At 38.4% G+C, this 6931-nt stretch overlaps 1 long non-coding RNA gene across 2 annotated transcripts; it reads right to left on the reverse strand.

Moving 5' to 3' along the window:
* Positions 1–2352: 2352 nt before the first annotated feature.
* On the reverse strand, positions 2353–6303 carry LOC138954174 (uncharacterized). 2 transcript variants are annotated; one of them, XR_011451739.1, is made up of 5 exons: positions 6103–6303; positions 5490–5546; positions 4755–4851; positions 4103–4149; positions 2353–3287 (listed from the first exon to the last, which is right to left on the reverse strand). It is a non-coding gene; the product is annotated as an uncharacterized lncRNA (long non-coding RNA). The 2 variants fall into 2 exon arrangements; XR_011451738.1 differs by having other exon boundaries at positions 5490–5568.
* Between the last annotated feature and the right edge of the window lie 628 nt (positions 6304–6931).

Genomic DNA, 6931 nt, shown 5'->3' on the forward strand with positions numbered 1-6931 from the left:
AGCAGATCGCAGCCATTTCGGCGCACATCCTACTTTTCACGGCCTATTATTCCAAGTCACACGGGTATTTTTGGTGGACATTTTTATCTATGCCTATACAATTTTGCCAGGAAAGACCCTTTTGTCAATCGTGGGATCTTTAACGTGCACACCCCAATGTAGTGTACACGAAGGGACCTCTGTTTTTCGTCTCATCCGAAAGACTAGCACTTGAACCCACCACCTAGGTTAGGAAAGGGGGGAGAAAATTGCTAACGCCCTGACCCAGGGTCGAACTCGCAACCTCTCGCTTCCGAGCCCAAGTGCGTTACCACTCGGCCATCCAGTTATATAACCAATTAGTTATTAATCCAGTTTAACGCCCCACCCCCCTTCCCCAACGTAGACCTCCTTTACTGCAGCGACTGAAACCTGGATTACATTTCTGTAGGTAAACATGTCAAGGATAATAAAAAAAAAACTTGCGACGACCTATTTTATTGACGACATTCACTGAAGCGTGCAAGCCCGGTCGATACATTGGCTTGCTTACACAGTCTGAGGCGACATCAGTTTACCCCTCATCACGCCACCAAGTTTGAGATTTACAAGCAATAATTATCCCAGCGAAGCTGGAGGTATCCCGTGAACGCTATTCACGACTTTCCGACCTTGACATTGTAGTGGGGGTCAAGTGGGCGTCGGCATCATTGTCCAATCAGAAATAGGGATGCGCTTCCGCTTCCTGTCCCGCCCAGTCTGCGCAAAAGAAATGGCGCAAAACTGTTTGCGCGGAAAAAGGTGATGAAAAAAAAGAACACAACCTGGTTTGATAACCAAATGATTGCGACCTTGCATTCTAGCATCATTTAATGTGGAACAACGACACATCTGATAAACAAATAGCCAGTTTGTTACCAACATGAGAAACTAGGGTTTAGAATCGAAGCGGTAAACCCGGACGCTGTTTCCGGAGAAGCTATCGAAGTACTAGTAGGTGACATGTCGTTTCACTCCGAGTGTGCCAGCACCGGCCCTCTACCCGCCAAACCCCCACTAAGCAGGGAAAGTGGTTCGACCTTGCATGACTGCAGGGCAAGTTCGATTTTGCTAGCTAAAATTGCTGCTAGTGCTGCCTTGTCTAGATCTGAAACTTTTTCAATTGGATTTTTTTTCTCTATAATACTGGAATAAGTGGGTGCTTTTCTAGATCTAAGCATCGACCGATAGATAAAGATGTTCCTTGCATTGCATTCTCCTAAATCTGTTATTCTAACCAGTTTGTTTAAGAATATAATTGTTCGTTTTTTGTTTGTTTTTAGTTGATAAGCTTACAAGATTTTTTCTTTTTTAAGTAAGTGGTTTCACACGTATAACATGAGACCCACATGCACTAGACAATGGAAGTTGAGGTCCTCGTTTAATACAACAAATGCCAGTATTATATTTCAGACTCCTTTTGGAGGAATGTGTGGGGTTTGGGTGTTGAACTTGAAGTGGTAGATTGTTTGCACAGGTATGAATGTTCGTACGTTCGAACGTGCACACATGTATGCAGGCATTTGTTTGTCAAGCAGGAACATGCAACATTTTGTTGACCGTATGTGAGTGCGTGTGTAATAAAACCAACGACAAACAATACAAAAAGCTCCAGCTCTGCTTCTTCACCAGTCACAGACGCATTGCGTTGTTCAGCTTTCCAGAAATATATTAACTCAGTCAGAACCCGCTTCATGAATATTTTATTTCAGGAAAAAGTCAATCGAATCTACACAAAAAAGGTTATTGCGTTGTTCTGTCTTTGAGACTGTATCACATGATATTGAGCTACTAGAAGAAACATGTCTGTGGCATAGTTTGACCCAACAGATAGAGAAGTCAACAGAGGTATTCTGCCGTCAGCAGCTTTATTGCTGTTTTGAATTTGATCTTGCATAATTTTATTACATAATTTTGCAACACACAAAGAAATCGTAATTGAATATTTTACGCAAAATTGAATAATTCGCAAACATGTTTGTATGAACAAATATTATTTTAAGAAAATATGAGTGTGAGGATGGACGTATTTTGAGTGAAGTAGCAGAAATTCTTTTTAAGTTCTTTAGCTACATGCACACGTTCTGTTAATTACGTTCTTAGCAGGGAGATCCAGATTAATAATACTGCTGTGACAGGTTGTGGTTTCCATGCACACTTTGAATACATGTACAGGAAAAAAAAAAAAAAAAAAAACAGTTAAAAAAAAAAATGTGCACATAGGATTAGAATATTAAAGTGTACAGAATAAAAGCAACATATGTTCAAAAACAAATCTCGTGGTTCTCTTGTCAAACCCACTGTAGTAAGCACAGAATAGACAGAATAGGAGAGAAGATTTTGGAGAAGGTGGCTTAACCTACTGAAGTAAATGATGAAGAGCATTCTAAGCATCCAGTGCCAAAGCTCTCAAATCACAAGACAAACACACTTGTTGTGGCTATCCGAACTGTTGATTTAAAAAAAAAAACATACCCACAAATTGTAAACATCTATTACAAAATTATAGATATTGTATGGATCTGTCTTTGTAAAATATACTGTACAGAAAATTTTAAATAATCTGCACAAATCTCGTGGTTCTCTTGTCAAGTAGTAGGCACAGAAAAAAACACAAAAAAAACCTGTGTTTTGTCTTGTAAATTATACTTTACTAAATGTGTACAGTATTCTAAGAAAAGAAAAATTCTTCCTTTTTATCATATCAATTGCCTCCCTTGAATTTTATTTGTAAAATAATTCTGAGAAAAAAAGCGTTCTACTTAAAAGCAGTGCAATCAAGAAAATGGGTACAACCTGTGTGTATACCTTTATTCCTTATTCTTTTTATTTAATTGAGGATGTCACTACGCAGTTTTACTGATTTTAAAAAAAATTGCTTCAAATTATCTCCCTTGAACAAACATTTCTTTTTACAATTAAATTTTGTTTACACGAAGAGGTAGTTTTAAGGGTATATACAAGAAAACAATATTGCAACCTTAGATGTATTTACATTTGGACTAATTCCATTAAAAAAAAATTCAAACTATAAATGATAAATCAAAATAAAACAGATTTTGGGGCTGTGCACAAGCTAATAGGATTAAACACGAAAGTCGTACCGAAGAATCGTCAAATACTTTTGCTAACAGCTATACTTAAACATAAGAAAATATGATCTGCATCTCTTGTTATGAAGATGATGGCACTGGTCCACCGAAGTGCATGCCATATATGCTTTACTGTGCGCTCTCCCTCTCAATGGTCTTTCCCTGGCTGACTCGATTCTGAGGAGATAAAAGAAAACACATTCAGTACAAGCTGTAAAAAATAACAACAAAACTAGTATTACTTACAGTAGCTGCTGGTTTCTGAGTATTTGATTGAAGGCCCAATCCGACTTGTAAGAAGTTTGCCCGACTGTCGCAGATTTGGTCAGGTAATTGCATGGAGTAAAATCATGCCTCAATTTGGTAACATACAAACTGCAATATTCTAAGGCTGTGAGTGTGAGAATACATCGGCGCCACTTTTTAAAAACTTTCTTTTTGTGTGTGCGCATGTTTTAGTGCCAAAAATGAATAGGCCGAGTGCTCTCTCTGCAAAACTTGTGTGAAGCTTCAGAGCTCTATCAATGGTTTGAAAGAAAAAACATACTTTTCCATGTTTGACGTTCTTGTTCCCTTCCCTGTGAAATTTACTGTCCGTAGGTTACCGGATTTTGTTAATGTCCGTGAAAACCTCAACTATTCATTGCTGAGTGCCCAGTGATAGCTATCCCCCTCAACGACCTAGCACTGCTGAATCCTGATTCTTCCCATTGTTTGATTCTGTAATGAAATTGTGTAGTTGGTAGTTATGTTGCTAACTAACATGAACCCAACCTTAAAACATGATGTAGGTGAGTAGCCCATCTAGAAAAAAGAACCTGTTCTAATTCGGAATTAGAACAGGTTCGTTTTTCTAGATGGGCTACTCACCTACATCACGTTTCATGGTTGGGTTCATGTTAGTTAGCAACATGTTTTCAAATTCTCATCAGGCAATCACGGCTGACACTAAACACAGAACAGGTGGGAAAGACATAATTCAATTTACTCACCTTCCTTGCATTGTGAGACTGGCCATATGAATCTGCTGAAGTAGTTCCTGCACATATTTAATCAAATATTCATCTTAATAACGTGTTAATATCGCTTGTTCTAGCAAATCAGACTTGACAGTTTTCTGAAGGCTTGCACAATTTAAGAGCTTGCCTGTCCCCAATCATTACAATAAGAAACAACATCTAGTATGCAAGTATTTTCAGGGTATGAAGGTTTTAATATAATGTCGGTTCTTCTGGGGGCATGGAGAAACACCTTACACAAAGTAGAACATACACAACAAATTTCAAACAATTGAAGTCACACCATAGTTTTACTCACAAACAAACAACAGCAATACAATAAACAGTCCGCAAACGCCTACATGTTGTCTACACTAGGTATAAAGAAACAAAGAAGCACATGAAGACAGGCTTTGTCAAGTAGACCATTATAGCGAATGAGCAACAGCTGATGATCCAGACCACCAAATTGACATGATTTCCCCTTATTCAGTTTGTGATTGTAGTCATATTGACGATGCATGACTTCAATTTTTCTAAGTAAGTCTCTTGGTGCGTTTACGGATACATTCATTGTCACAATTACGACCTGGGTAAACTTCAATTCATGACTTCTTTTTAACTGGCATAGACATTATGAGCATACCAGAATTATTTTCCTGTTAGACTGTCTTCTTCTTTTTCTTCTTCTGCGTTCGATATTCATGGCTGTCATATCGTCAGGTCAGTGGCTGCCATGAAGTCTGCATAAACCAATTAAATAAATAATTAAGGAAAAAAATCCTTACATCATAATAAATCAGAACCATCAAAACCACCCCCCACCCATCCAATAAAACCTGCATACAAAAACACTTCAAAATAAAAAAAATGAAAACATTTAATTCCACTTCAAAAATATAAAAGTTGTTATGCTTTATTTTCATTATCTCTTTACACACACAAAAATTGCTGTGCAAATCTTTTTAAAAACATCAATGCCCGAGACACCAGTAACCTGTTTATGTTGTTGACCTTGTAGCTTTTCAGTTTAAGAGGCTGTTCAAAAAACCGTTTCCCTGGAATCTGCACTATGATAACCATGAATAATACCATAGGGAAAATATTACATCACCAAGACCTAAAAAATAACACCAACCGACACTCCTCACCCTTATTTCACCCACTATGCCAACCCAAAGACTGGAAAATAATAATCAAATACAGAATGAACAAAAATGCTTGATTTCATTTCTTCAATGATAAGTTGAAAATCTTCATTCTTCATAATAATGTTATTGGCATAATGTGTAATTGCCACAATTTACAGAGTTTTATGAAAAAAATGATGCGATAAAAATCAAAGGGAAAACATTTGTTCATATACTGATACCTTATTTACCTTGTGGCTTGTGTGCCCCAGGTTTAGGAGCTGCTCAAACGTCCATTGCTCCTCAGTCTGCAAGAAATTAAGCGATGGCCTGAAGGAGAATGGAAAAAAAATCCTTTGTCAGCACCCTGTGTATGTGTGTGGGTGGGTGTTTTAGATAAATAGGCAGGGTGGGGGGTGTGTGGGTGTGTGCAATAGGTACCACGCCTAATGCAGTCTGCAAAACAAGTGCAACACTTCTACAGAGCTTTTATGATACAAAGCTTCAAATAAGAAACACATTACAATCAAATGAAAGCTGAGCCTGTCATTGCAAAATAAGAAGGAATATACAACAATCCAGTGGCATGTAAAATATTGTTCCTTCAGAAAGATGGCTCTGACAGCAGAAACAATTTAACTTGAAGTTTGAGTCAAAAATTATTTCTCTACATTAGCGAACGTAGGCTACTTGCAGTTATACCCCTCACACATGAAATATTCACAAATTGAATAACAGTTTGTTCCCAATGTTGCTTCCGTGTATCGGTTAGATCCATCTCGGTTAGATCCATCTGCAGAGTACGGATTGTCATCCGTTTAAAAAGGAAAAACAATCAGAACTTGTCATCAGTGATCAACCTACCTTGCAAGAGTGGGGTGAAACACTCACTTCCTGCCAACATGTCTGCAAAAAAAGGAAACAATGCCAATGAAAGCTTAAAATGATTCTTTTGTTCAATATGTGTACACGTGCTTCATTTCTGGGGTGAAAGTGTAAAATATATCGATGGATTGATAGAACAATATAGCCTCAAGTTCACCGCACCAAAAAATACTTATCAATCAACATTGTCATTACTCGATTAGCTATTCCATCTCTTTCATGTGTGTGTGTGTGATGGTGTGAGCGTGTGTGTGTTTGTGTACGTGTGTGTGTGTGTGTGTGTGTGTGTGTGTGTGTGTGTGTGTGTGTGTGTGTGTGTGTGTGTGTGTGTGTGTGTGTGTGTTTGTGAACAAGCTTTGAAAAACGTATGTTTACCTTGCTCTAGATCTACTGATTTTCGTAGGCGGAGACTTCTCTGCCGTGAGGGCGGGCGGCTTCGTTTCCCTGGCAGAATTCAACATCTTGTACAGATCTGCCGGTGATTTTCTTTTCCTCCGCTTCGTGAGTCACTTGATCCACAGATTTAACAAACATTGAATGTTCTTTTAGTTCTTGTGACGGAAGTACAATCAAGGAATTAAGTGGGCATTCCTGAGTCCTCTGCTGGCTTCATGTCCACAAAGTAAATCGCACAAACTTGCAGGGTTTGGGGGGTAGTTTATTACTTTGAAGAAGAACAGCTAGTCGTCGCTGCCCGTTCAGCATTCTTCGCGCGACTTTTGCAGAGGAAGGCATATGCATTTTTTTTCTCCTGCTAAATGTTGCCAGGGTGCACAAACTGAGAAAGCATTCCCGATTTTCCACAATG

The sequence above is a fragment of the Littorina saxatilis genome, unplaced genomic scaffold, assembly GCF_037325665.1.
Source record: "Littorina saxatilis isolate snail1 unplaced genomic scaffold, US_GU_Lsax_2.0 SUPER_12_unloc_3, whole genome shotgun sequence".
In the NCBI taxonomy this organism is placed as follows: Eukaryota; Metazoa; Mollusca; class Gastropoda; order Littorinimorpha; family Littorinidae; genus Littorina; species Littorina saxatilis.